Source organism: Lottia gigantea, assembly GCF_000327385.1.
Source record: "Lottia gigantea unplaced genomic scaffold LOTGIsca_15, whole genome shotgun sequence".
NCBI classification, from domain to species: Eukaryota; Metazoa; Mollusca; class Gastropoda; family Lottiidae; genus Lottia; species Lottia gigantea.
In genome coordinates this window covers 2630585-2644243 of record NW_008707797.1, presented here as the reverse complement: position 1 = coordinate 2644243, position 13659 = coordinate 2630585, and positions in this window count along the sequence as shown.

Here is a 13659-nt window from a genome sequence, read left to right as displayed (position 1 = left end):
TCCCTTGATTGATATTTATTTTCAATTTCTGACTGACCCCGGGACTAATAATTTTCTCGGTAAAATGATGTAAATCTAACTTCCAGGAATCAATTCCAGATTTGATTGGAATCGAGTAATATGGTTTAATACTTTGACCCCGGTTTTCTAGAAATGATTTCACCAAATATCAAAGAGGCAAAGCTGTGAATAGACGAGGTACGATATTCGGTTAAATGGACCCCTTCAACAACAACAACAAAAACAAAACCCCATTAATTTTTACAGGAAGTTGGTAGTTTCTTCGGACAATATAGGGAAATTGAGGTGGTTGCTTAATGCGGGTCCAAGCTGTACCGTATACTTTCCGGTTGACAGTGAAACGGAACTCGACTGTATATGTTGTTCTTGTAACATTGATAACTCAGTCATGCCCAGTCCATATAAGGAAGTTTCCGTAACTGGTTTTGATTTGATAGGTATGCCAGTTGATCCTGTATGTAGTTTGTTCGCTCGCAATTCTGTCATCTTCAGTCCATATTCAACCCTAGAAGAGAGTTTCTGTTCGTTAAGCGACTATTGACTGATGTTTCTACACCAGTAGGTTTCAATAGCCTGCAGATTGGCACTCGCATTAACCCCGCATAATGTCGTAAAATCAAACTCGTTCCGTATTAGCGCAATGATCTGATAATAACCTGAAACTTGTTCGGACAAAATAACTTTCAACTTCTGTCTTCTTACAAATACTGGCAAATAGAATTTTGAAGATTAATTTTATATGAATTAAAATATCAGCTCCAAAAGTTGATCTAATATAGATGGTGACTGACGATCGTAGAATAAATATGTTGATATAGAGATGATAAAACTCAGCAGGTTTCAGATATGCTGAAAACGGACTGTAGTTCAGTCAGCTAGAGCTTAGGAATCTTTTCATGGTGTCATCTGCTTGGTTACGTAGAGAAAAATGGTCGTGGATTCTAATGTCGGCCGACGTGTGTTGACCTTTAATAAGTCTTTCCTCATTATTTTTTTTAAACAATATTTCCTCAGTATTCCAGTCGTAATTTGTACAGATAATTCCGGACCAATGCAACAAGGTTTGGCCATGGATCAGTTTGTAGAAAGGATCCTCATGACCATAACTTGTTATCCTTGTAAAAATGGTTGTTCCTAGGGACTTCTTGTCTTCAGCAGTGGCTTATCTACCATGACATGAAATGAACTACCATAGGGACTGATTGAACAAAGTCAACGGTTAACGTTCACCCTTCATCTAGTTGAGCCACCGGTCTTCTGAGTTTGGATTAATCATGAAAAGTACCGATTGACTGAACAGACTGTTAGAAATTGTCAGGGAGATTGTATTCTGGTAAAATAGTCTTAATAATCAAATTATCTCCCTTTAGTTAATACTCTGATTGCCTCCCTTGACAGGTCAATTTTCTTAGTTAACAAGCCACATCATCGAATTGTCGCCTATTTACCAGGATTTCACACTCGGTTGATCCTGTACACAGTACAAACAATTACTAAAGTCGGGGTGCAGTGAACTTCGGCTGTCAAAAACATCTACCAACATCTGACAGGCTCTACAACGATACATCGAGCACTAGAGTTGTAGGTTTACATCTTAAATTGATTGGTCAAAAATGACATCATTAGAACGGGATTGGAGTAGAAAACTTTTTAGATTACAATGGAATCGAAAAAATTAGAAAAAAGAAATTTGTATCTAATTTTGATAAGATTGCTGAGATGGCTACATCAAAACAAATCTGACTGAAAGTTAGAAAGGGTTAATGGAAGCTATTAGTGTATTCTATACACACAAAGACTAGAAAAAACACAGTATTACCCCTTTCACACCCTACTGTTGCCTTTCACCATCATTTGCCAATTGCGCCCCGCCCCGCTACTGAAGATTCCACGTAGCGTAACAGAAATGAATACTTGTATATTTTTCCATCTGGAATCTCTCCAAGATCAACAAGAATTCCAGAGTGTCAATGGATGTCGTCCAGTATTAAAACTGACATGGAAAATGAAAATGCAAGACTTTAATTTCAAGGTGCCAGAAAATGTAATAGGAATATTTAACATGAACTTGACGAGTGTCAACTGGCGATCAGAGTTAATGAATCTATAAGGCTACTGTCGAGTTTGACGACCAGAATAAGCAGTTCTCATTATCCGCCATATTGAATGACTTGTGAAACTGTGGCATGTTTAATTTTCTTGGTGAGTGAAAGCGTCACGATACTGTCATCTCCCTTCACACCTTGGTATGATTGAAACACTCCTAGCTAGCTCTTCAACACAGGGGCGGACTGAGGGACCGGAGCACTGGATGCGTTCGGAAGGCCCAGACGGACAGGGGGCCCTACGACTAAAGTCACAAAAAGATTTGTGGGCGATTATATTCATTTTTGATTTTTTTATTTGTCGCTTTTAGTTTATTAAAATATAAAAATCCGATCAGAAAAGAAGATCAGGTAGTATGTGAGCAAGGAACAAGCTGGGGGAGCCTGATTGCGTATTGAGCTTGGAACCCTCGTTGGTCCGAGAGCTCAGGATCGCCCCTATTTCAATAATCTCTGGATTAGAAGGGCAGCTTACTTTATTACTGTATAGTTACCATTAGAACACTCCCAGCTAATTTTCAACAATCAGTTAAATTAGCTCATTGCCAACTTGGCATCACATTCTTAGACTCAACGTAGCTAATCATAATCTGCGATCATTTATTGTGCACCAACGGACCTCCGGATGGAATGAGCTGGGAACTACTAGTTATTACAATGTTGATAGGATCTGTAAATTCAATATGAATAGGTCAATCGAGTTGACCCCCTGTATTTCAATAATATCTATTGGCGCCCATTGAACAGAACAATTATATTTCATACAGAAACTTGGCAGTTCCAACATGACGTTGCTGGTATTTAAAGGATCTGATACTGTAATAGGCTATGTTTTCTCTAACCAGAGAGGGGGAGTTATATGCGACAAATCAGACCCAGTCAGTTCAATATGAACTGAGTGGTAGCGGTAGGGCGGGTGCTCGATACTAGGGCATCAACTGGTCAAGCGTGAAATTTGAGTGCAAAATCTGGTTTTGAACTACCTTTGTTTATGATTCTGCATCTTCACAATGTCAAGCTATTACGAACTACTTAAGTGACTACTATAGTGACTACAACAGTCACTTTTCTTGTAACATGGAAGTTTTAAATGAAGCTATGTAAATGGAATGTACGGCAACGAATACAGCCAATCAGTGACCTCGACAGAAATCTGTGAACATAAAGCCTTATGGTTTAAAGCGTGGGCTCTCATTGGCTGTATTTGTTAGCGAACAACCCAATCAAATCACTCCAATTCTGGAAACTAGAAAGATGGCTATTGCAGTCTAGGTATAAGTCTAGGTATTATTGACATTGTGAAAATGATGATTCTGACGGTGATCAAGATCGTCCATGAGGTTATCCTTCTACCAGATATATAAAGAAAATTATCTATAGAAAGGGGAAGAGTCAGTCAATGCGGCGTGACAACCAGACTTAACACCGGCACCTCGTAAACTAAATCTCACAACACCAAATAATATTCAAAATAAGTCTCCGGAACCTGGAACTTCTGATTTGCATGTTTCCTGAAATTGGTTCCAAACATTAACTTTTAATTCCCGCCATGATTTTTATTAATTTAGCACCTTGGATGCTAAGTTCTTAGATTAAACTTCTGAAAAAGTTGACGAGTTTTAAAGCTGTTGATCGTAAATGGGTTGAAACGAAATTTAACATTTTATACCGTACGTTCAGAGCTCTGTTTAGTTGGCAAAAGGCTGTCGAAATCTTGCCTTTAAATCAGTGATGCTAATTCAAAAAACTCAAATTAATACCATTCATTGCTGAAACAGTTGACGAATTTTGAAGCTGTTAACTGGCTTGGTCGTAAACGAAATTAAAAATTTTATACCGTACGTTCAGAGCTCTGCTAGTTTTGTACAAGACATATAAATACCGATTGGAAATGAAGTTATTCATGATTAAAAAACTTTAGAACCTCTTTTGATCCTTTTGATTCTTTTTGATGTGAAATGGAGGTATACGTTTTACCTCTATGCAGCTTATCAATGTAAACAAAAATTTAGTTCTAAAGATATGAATAGCTAAAATGAGCTGTATCAGCTAGTGAAATATATATTTAGGTGACTTTTTCAGAAATATAAAATAAAATGCCCTAAAACCAGAAACGTCATGAAATATATTAATTCTTTAAGAAATATTGGATTTGGGATCTCAATCTTCTTTATGATTTCGTTATAACAAATTTCTCCGCATTCGGGAACATGATGACAAACCTTATCTGGTCAGAATCTTTCGGATTATTTTGATGAAGTACTAATGATGATAAAGTAGCAATTATTGTAAGTGTCTGAGTTATCGGATTATGTTGATGTGAGACGAAACGAGATGATGTTATCTGTTACTTCTCTGTAATCATCTGAACTCGGATCTCGGAACTCACTACACGCGGAGCAAAAACACAACGGTGCTGAAATAGTTTTTGCGTTTCATCAAGCGCATGAGCATAAGTATACTTACTTGAAACCATAATCCACCATGAAAATAATGGTAGCTCTCGACAGCAAGTTCAGTCTATAGAAACTGTCGAGAGTTACTTATTGAATAGAGCTTGCCAAAAAAACTGACTGATTAGTGCTGGGTATCGTCAATCATGCCACGATACGATACGTATCGCGATACAAGGTTCATGATACGACACATATCACGATATGGGATAATTGGATACAATTGATATTTTATATTCACAGTTTCTATATATACAAGTATATGATGTCATAACTTTATAACTGTGATATTTGGTAATGTAGTTGATAGAAGTGGTTAGTGTCCACACTGTCTTATAAAAAGTTTCTATATATATTAATTTATAACTTTATAACTGTGATATTTGGTAATATAGTTGATAGAAGTGGTTAGTGTCCACACTGTCTTATAAAAAGTTTCTATATATATTAATTTATAACTTTATAACTGTGATATTTGGTAATATAGTTGATAGAAGTGGTTAGTGTCCACACTGTCTTATAAAAGTTTCTATATATATTAATTTATAACTTTATAACTGTGATATTTGGTAATATAGTTGATAGAAGTGGTTAGTGTCCACACTGTCTTATAAATAGTTTCTATATATATATTAATTTATAACTTTATAACTGTGATATTTGGTAATGTAGTTGATAGAAGTGGTTAGTGTCCACTGTCTTATAAATAGTTTCTATATATATTAATTTATAACTTTATAACTGTGATATTTGGTAATGTAGTTGATAGAAGTGGTTAGTGTCCACTGTCTTATAAATAGTTTCTATATATATATTAATTTATAACTTTATAACTGTGATATTTGGTAATATAGTTGATAGAAGTGGTTAGTGTCCACTGTCTTATAAATAGTTTCTATATATATTAATTTATAACTTTATAACAGTGATATTTGGTAATATAGTTGATAGAAGTGGTTAGCGTCCACTGTCTTATTGAACGATTTCAGAGGTAAAAAATTGTTACATCATAAAACAACTTATAAAAATCTCGACTTTTGTTTGGAATGAAACGTGTCGTCAAGTATCGATACACGACGTCGCGATACGATACGCGTTTCGTGGCATGTCGTATCGCGATATCAATTGACCGATATATCGTGCCAGCACTATCCTGATGGCCCAACACCCTTTCATCACTTCAAATGAACATCTTGGACTTCAATGTCTCGGGGCAATGACTACCAACTTTCGAATGAACAGGTTGACGGTGGTATCAGTTTACATTTCACGTTGTCAACTATGTTTATTTAGAGATCTGACTACATCCGAACGACATGAAAAACATGTGAAAATTGACAACAAGCGGATTATACATTTACTTTAAATATCAGGTCTGTTTCATATCGATTGAAGCTACACTTAAATTTTTAACATTTGATGCTGGAAAGGTCAGATTTACCCAATTGCCATTGCTTCAAAAAATATCTGGAAATTCAAACTTTGATCTTTCGTTATATGTTTTTCTGTGGGTTACTTCTCACTCTTAATCGCATTTAAATCAGAATAAACTCTTGGAAATAATGTTTTTTGCCGAATAATTACTTTATTTTTGAAAATTGTTAAAATGGTTTTCCTTTTAATCAAAATCACTCTTGTAACTTAAGAATATACGATGGGGAAATCGGTTCTGCTAATCCAAAAAAACTAGAATTAATACCTTTCGTGGCAGCGTAAAACCATACAGTTTCATATCATTAATTCAGAAATTGAATCCTTATCCTTTACATGGCTTCTTCACCCCAGACGGTTTGGCAGATCTCACCAATGTTGTAAAGGGTGACAGAAGCAAGAAAGATTGTTGAGAGGTTCAGCCACGCCCAGTATAAATTATATTAATGATCTCGAGATACCTGATATTATAATTTGATCGACAATAGTATGTTGACTTCCATTAGGAAATCCTCGGCGGTTTCCATAAGCTGAAAATTGCAGAACGACAGCTTAACTTTCACAGTAGACCGCCTGGCGAACTTCTTGTTTAAATCTTTTTAAGATCGATTAAAGTCGAATGTAGGGTTATATTACATTTTTATGGAACTTATAACACCCCCTTTTCTCAGATCCAGAAATAGGATTACGTACCGCCCATCTTGGAGGCGGGGTAGTGTTCAAAGAAATTTGTTTAGGCCGTTGCATGTGTTTTCGGAATCCCATTTTGATTTCCAGTTTGTAGCAAGGTTGTTGCAGCTCCCGGAAGACTTGGACAGCTTATGGCATTACTATCGCAAATGCTTTTCAACTTGAACGATAAAATTAAAAGCATAAAACATACATACAAAAAGACTTTTTTTGAATCACTGTCATAGAAAAATTTCAACGGTTTCGCTCGTTTCATATATAGAATGAAAAGAGTGATTTTACTCATGATGCTAGCTTTTTTAGTGCTTTCCTCATAACAGTTTTAATGGTTTAGCCAGAATACGAGAGCTTCTTTACAATCCCTCTGAATTCGACAGCTATCTGGTTACTAGAAAATTAATTTGTGTTTCTTGTTGGCTTGCTGAAAAGTGTAATATTGAAACCTGTTCTGCTCTACCGAGTCTTTTAAAAAGTTCTAAATGAATTTGTAACCGCAGTTCCTTAATAAAGTCGAACAGATTTGCTCGGCCAAACTTCAAGATGAATTCTTTTTTCCAATCTTAGTTTTGATTTATTCAACGCTACGCTTATGAATTTACTATGTTAGGAAACGTTACATTTTACTTTATTAGGCCTACCCTTGGCGTAGAGTCCAAAATCTTTTAGGGGGTTAAAGTGATTGTAAAGAGGTTTTTTTATCGTTGAATGTTGTCGGGTACAAATAGATTCTTTTTGCATCAATCCTATTTATTGTCCGACTTCTGTGGTTCCTGCAATTACAAACATCATGACTAGCTTAGGACGTCATCATCACAATGGAGCCAAATGGAGTTTTTGTGATAGTGACGTCATGTTGTCAAGTGTTTTCTCGAACTCCCAGTCGTTAAACGAGATATCGGAGTGGTGCAAATAGAAGCTATAAACTGTACGCCTACTCGATACTCATACAACGAATTGAAAACCTCTTTACGATCTCAAATTTCTGATCAGAAAGCAGTCACTTACGAAAAGAAGCTGAATTATCGCCCCTTCCTTGACAACAGAATTGCCATTGAAGAAAGCATTGTTCGTCTTCATTATCAGAACGAGGTGTAAAGCAATGGGACACAGGATAAATGCCGGGTATCACATTTTAATATAAACAGACACCAGAACACAAACAACTGGTAAACGGTGTCACTTATCATCTCGAATATCCAGTAACAGATGACAGCGTATTGAAACTTGTCATCAAAACAATTCAGTATCGTATTGACCTATTGTCTAGTCACGTGTCGACTGGATGAGCGTGCATTTTAACTCAACGCCAATTAATGAATTGATTAAGTCGTTTGAAAATTAACTAGACGCGATCATCAAGACTTTTATTATGTTTTATCATCCATGCAAACAAATTAATCTGGATGATCGAGTTAGAATATTATTTCTTTTTCAATGAAGCCGTACAATCTGTCAAAATGGTTACATGGCGAATCACAAACAAATGGCCACTGGCTGAGGTGTAATTCATTTACAAAATGCAGCTTTTTAGATTAATCAAATAAGCTTTATGAATTTCTTGACATTTCTGATATGAATCTTGACCTCACCGTCTAAAACATGTCCATATAGACGACATTTCTTTTTTATTAGCCTCGTTCCCAATATTTATTTTGATCAGATCTCATCAACGAATGAAGATGAGTGAAAAATATTGGTTTTTGACACGAAAACAGCTTTCAAAGAAATGACATTGTGAGTAATAGAATTTTATTGAGTCAGTTAGTTTCAAACAATACAATATTTTAGTTATTTTGATTTTACAATAATGATGAGAGAGAGATAATCAGATTTTATTAGTACAGGGACTTTTTCTAGAAATTTTAACCAAATGATATAAATATTTGGTCAATCACTAAAATTGATTTTATTTTTTGTTTCAACCAATTAGTTTATTAACAGTATCCTTAAAAACTTGCATTTTTCCAAATTAAGAAACCTTGATTAAAGCTAGTGTATTAATAAGATATACATTGTGGGAATTTTTTTATTAAAAAATAATTTATGATTTTATCGGTCAGACTAAAAAGCGCAAACAAAGCACAAAAAGGAAACAGGCGCCGTATGATATCGAGTGATGCGAAGCGATTGCCCGCTATATGCTTCAAAGAAATCGGCCAAAAAAGGGATAAGATTCACGTATTTTATAATCTTTATATTTTCAATGCATTTACAGAAAATCAGAATTTTAAGCACGTTGTCCTAAAAATAATTATTGCAATGATTTACCTTTAAAAACAGAATTTAAATCTGTTTCTGTTAACAGTTCAACTGAAACCTCAATCTGTAACTCAAGATTAAATTCTCCGATTCTCTTCAATTTGTTCATCTTTTTTTCCTATTAATTCAAACAGATTAGGATGTTTGAGTTTTTATGTGATTTGTTTTAATTTGTAAGATGTTTGCTTGCTGTTTCTTACGATGAGAAGAATAATGTTAAAGTGAGAGCGTACAACGAATTACTTGGTGTATATTTTCGAAATATATATGCATAATTTAATCTAAAAGGCGATTAACTGAAAGCTATATTTAACAAAAATAATACTAATTTTGAAGTTATACGTTTTTGAAAATGAAGGATCATAATTGAAAAATAAGTCAACACAATAACTTCAATTCAGTTCATTTCAGCATCAATTTAAATTTCTATAAATATGTACAGTATATAATGATTATAAAATTCTTTATAATGGGTGTTTCCGGTTTGCCAAATAATCCCATTAAAATATCATTTATATGCATAATGATCAGAAAATAGTTCGACAATACGACTACAGATCTGTGGAACAGACTTTTATCTGGTTGAGGTCAGGAGGTCGAGTGTCGTTTGATTTTTTCAATAAAAACACAGCAGATAGGATGCTCATTTTATCTCGATAAATCACACGTTACTTACACTCCACCTCACAAATTAGCATTGAATAGGCAGTAATCAGGGTGGAATAGACACAACACGAGGGTAGCAAGTCGTTAAAGTTCTGGTAATCAACAGATTCAACACTCTAAAACACAATATCCATCCCTGACAGCCTCGATAGGGAGAAATACGGCTACAGATGGTTCGAGATTACCTCCACATCTTGCTCTCCGTTTTATCAAGTGGCTGAACAAAGCTCGAGTAGTTTGTTTTCAATACGAATATAATCAAAGCGGAAACAATAACACTGTTTGTGTTTAGCGCCAACAATAGGCGTATCATCTCCCGCCAAATTTTCTCCTCACATCAGAATCAAATCTTGTGTTGAGGCGGAAACGATGTTAAACGCGCGAGATCATGTCGAGGTTATTAAATTATATTTATTTTAGGAAATTGATATTTTAAAAGTTATTCTACGCATACTGCATGAAATGGTTAAATTTTACCGACGTGAAATAAAAATACAACGAGTTAAAATAAGATATATATTTACATATCAATAAATAATAAATAATAAAAAAAAAAAATAAAAAGTGAAAATATCGCGTAAATATTGAATGAATAAATATTTATTTTATATTATCAAACGTCTTACATGAATGCCAATATTTTTTTTGAAAAATACATCAAATATGGGATGGGAATTTCAGAAAAAACGCAAAACTTTGATTTCTTTGATACTCCATTGAACGTTGGCTACATTGGTAACAAGGTCCTTTTTGAATAAATTGGAGCCATTGGTAAAAATATCTATGATGTTTTCAATTCTAATTAATTAAACCAAACTGATATAATCATTCCTGTTGAGAATCTACTTAGAGTTGAACAGGTTTTGCGCACAACGAATTCCTCAGTGTTTCAAAAATCGTGGGCTCTAAAATTCTATCTTTTTATTCAACTAAGTGATGTTTTCTGTAACGAATTCACTCACCCCAAGACATATTCTAAATGTGTTTTATGTATAATAAATGTAAAAAGAGGGACCATTGTTGAAAGGTATTGTTACGTCTGACAGGGGAACACAACTCACGGTCCAACATCACAATAGCGACTACAAACCACAAGTAATGTATTGTATTATGTACATACGTTACTGTCAGAACCAGACTAATGTAGTAACCCTGGCTATTAATATTCACAGATTACATTCATCACACTGTCACAATACTCTTGAAACCTGTACGGTTTTGTAAATATCAGAATCATACAGCTACGATACTCTGGAAACGTGTACGGTTTTGTAAATATCAGAATCATACTGCTACGATACTCTTGAAACGTGTACGGTTTTGCAAATATCAGAATCATATCAGGTCCGCTAGTCTAATACACCTATTGTTCGCGTTACATTATCCCGTCGCTGGAAAGGGCAGTCACGTGATTGGTTAAAACAGAGGTCAAGCATAGGTCAACAGACTGAAAAGTCAAGAAGGACAGTGTTGGACCTTACAGTAGTGGTTACGTACAAAGCTAATAACTAATAAAACATTCGAAACGAAACTAATAAAATACGAACGGAAGTTAGGTCTAATTTTCCTTGTATGTTGTTCGCAATCTAAGGACTACTTGAGCTGAGATTTACATGTACAGTGTCTTCCTCCCATTTAAGAAATATGATTTCAAACCGTCGAGGGATCTTAAACTGTATTTAGTGTGAACTCCTATTTATTTCCAATTTCCGTACACGTTCATTTCTTGAAGTATCTAAGGAAACCATTTATTTAATTTTCCATTAAACTGAGTTATATGTTTAATATCGTAGCAATTCATTTCATACTTCCACTAACAATATTTTCATCATTTGTCATATTTTTACACTCCAATAAATGTGAAAAACTATTCATTAGAAAAAAACAGATTTTGGCCACGATTAATAGGAACGTGTAGAAGAAAATAAATTCGATTTTAATAAAAATTTATGATTTTTGACAGAAGTGATCAGATATTAAGAAAATATCATAATTTGGAAACTAATGAAATAAAAAATAAAACTTCGTCATCCGTTAAAACGTTATCTTGTTACAGTCTTATTTATTTTCATATTTTGGCTTTTTTGCTCTATCTTTTAAACAGCTAATCTTAAAGACAAAATTTGCCCGCCAACACCTTACACCTACTCGAGATTGTCTTCGATCATTGTCATTTTCATAATTTAGTTCATTTTCATCCAATAAATTTGGACTCATTTCATCTTTCTGTATTTTTTTTTATCGTAAGTAGTAATTGTTTTCCCTGTTTATTCTTAACCATACATTTAAAACGGACGTATTCCACACATTTCCATCTTTTGAAATATGTCACACAAATAATTAGAACTCAATGGAATAGACTACAAAGAATATGTGTATGTTTTCAAACATTACTTCCGGTTTTCTGAACTCGGGCTGTGCTTTTCTTTAATATCCAATGTGTCGGTTTATTGTAGTAAAAAGTTAAATCAAATTTAATTCGGAATGAACGATGTTTGATTTTTCTTTGATAAAAGGAATTGAATGAAAATTACCACACTTCATGCTTTTTGAGGTGATTCCGTTTCGCTTCGCATCTGTACAGATTTAAAGTTAAAGGGAAACAAGTTAGACGGCATCATGCACCATATTGAGCCTCTCTTTAATTCTATTTAATTCCATTCACCGCGTTCTACCTGTTAATACCCTCAACATCCATGTTATTCACAAATTTCTATAGAATTATGCTAATTTTACCACCTTCTGTCGCGTGCGTCTGTCATATCACGTGCTTGAAGACACGCGCTGGCTTAGAAACGAAACGTCATAACATCATTAGCTAAAATTAAATTTATGCAATTTCATTAAAATTTTTATATCTCTATGTAAACTATTCTCATTTCATCTCATTTAAAATACGAAATAAGTTTGAAATATAATTTTCTTCTTCCGGTTGAAAGATGCTCATGCGTGAAGACAAAATGACTTCCGGTGCTAAGAAGATCAGGCGTGAATTTAACACAGACGATACCAGATTCAAATGAGAGTTAACAAACGACCACCAAGCACTGTGATTGATTCCAAACAAGGATGATTACCTCGCAGTGAATTGACTGAAAATAACTCGAAATTAATTGTCCTAAATCTATCGTTGATTTGTGGTATGTTCATTTAACGAGAATTGAATGAGTCTAATATACGTCGTATCAAGAGATGAAAACTGGATTGAAAATATAAAGACGCAACAGCTTCAATCACATTGGTCTACAGATGAATAGGTACGGCTGTAATGAGCCAATCGGACATTTCAGTTAAAGGCCAAATTTTTGGTTAGGTCGGTGAAATGCTGCATATTCTAATATCTTTTTTTTACAATGGTTTAAGAAATTAAAAAAAATTAACGAAAATATGAAACACTTTAACATCCTCTTAATACTCCTAAATACTGACTTCCTGACTTCCTTTCAAATCTTAAGATAAATCAGTGATTTAAGAAATGCTTGCGGATACTCGAGAACACAATGCACATGCATTTCGTGCCATATGGTACGTAAATTTCACGACTTTCCAGCTCTTTCACACCGAAACCATAAAGACTGACAGAATCCCCATTAGTAAAACATCTACTCGAACAAAACAATAACAAATTCTAAACAGCTTTTGATGTGGTAATTACATTTTTCTCAAGTCAAATTTGTTCCTTTTTAAAGAAATTGAAAGTAGAACCTTTAAAGAAAATTGAAAGTAGAACCTTTAAAGAAAATTGAAAGTAGAACCTTTAAAGAAAATTGAAAGTAGGATTGGTATAGTAAATCAGTGAAGTTTTTAAACTCCACTTAACAATCTGTTCATATAATATGTCAATAAATTATCGACCATAAATTTTATGAATTTATTTATTCATTTTTTTAATTCTAATTTATTTATTTATTTATTTATTTATTTATTTATTTATTTATTTATTTATTTTATTTTATTTTATTTTATTTTATTTTATTTTTATTTATTTATTTATTTATTTATTTATTTATTTATTTATTTAATTATTCATTCAT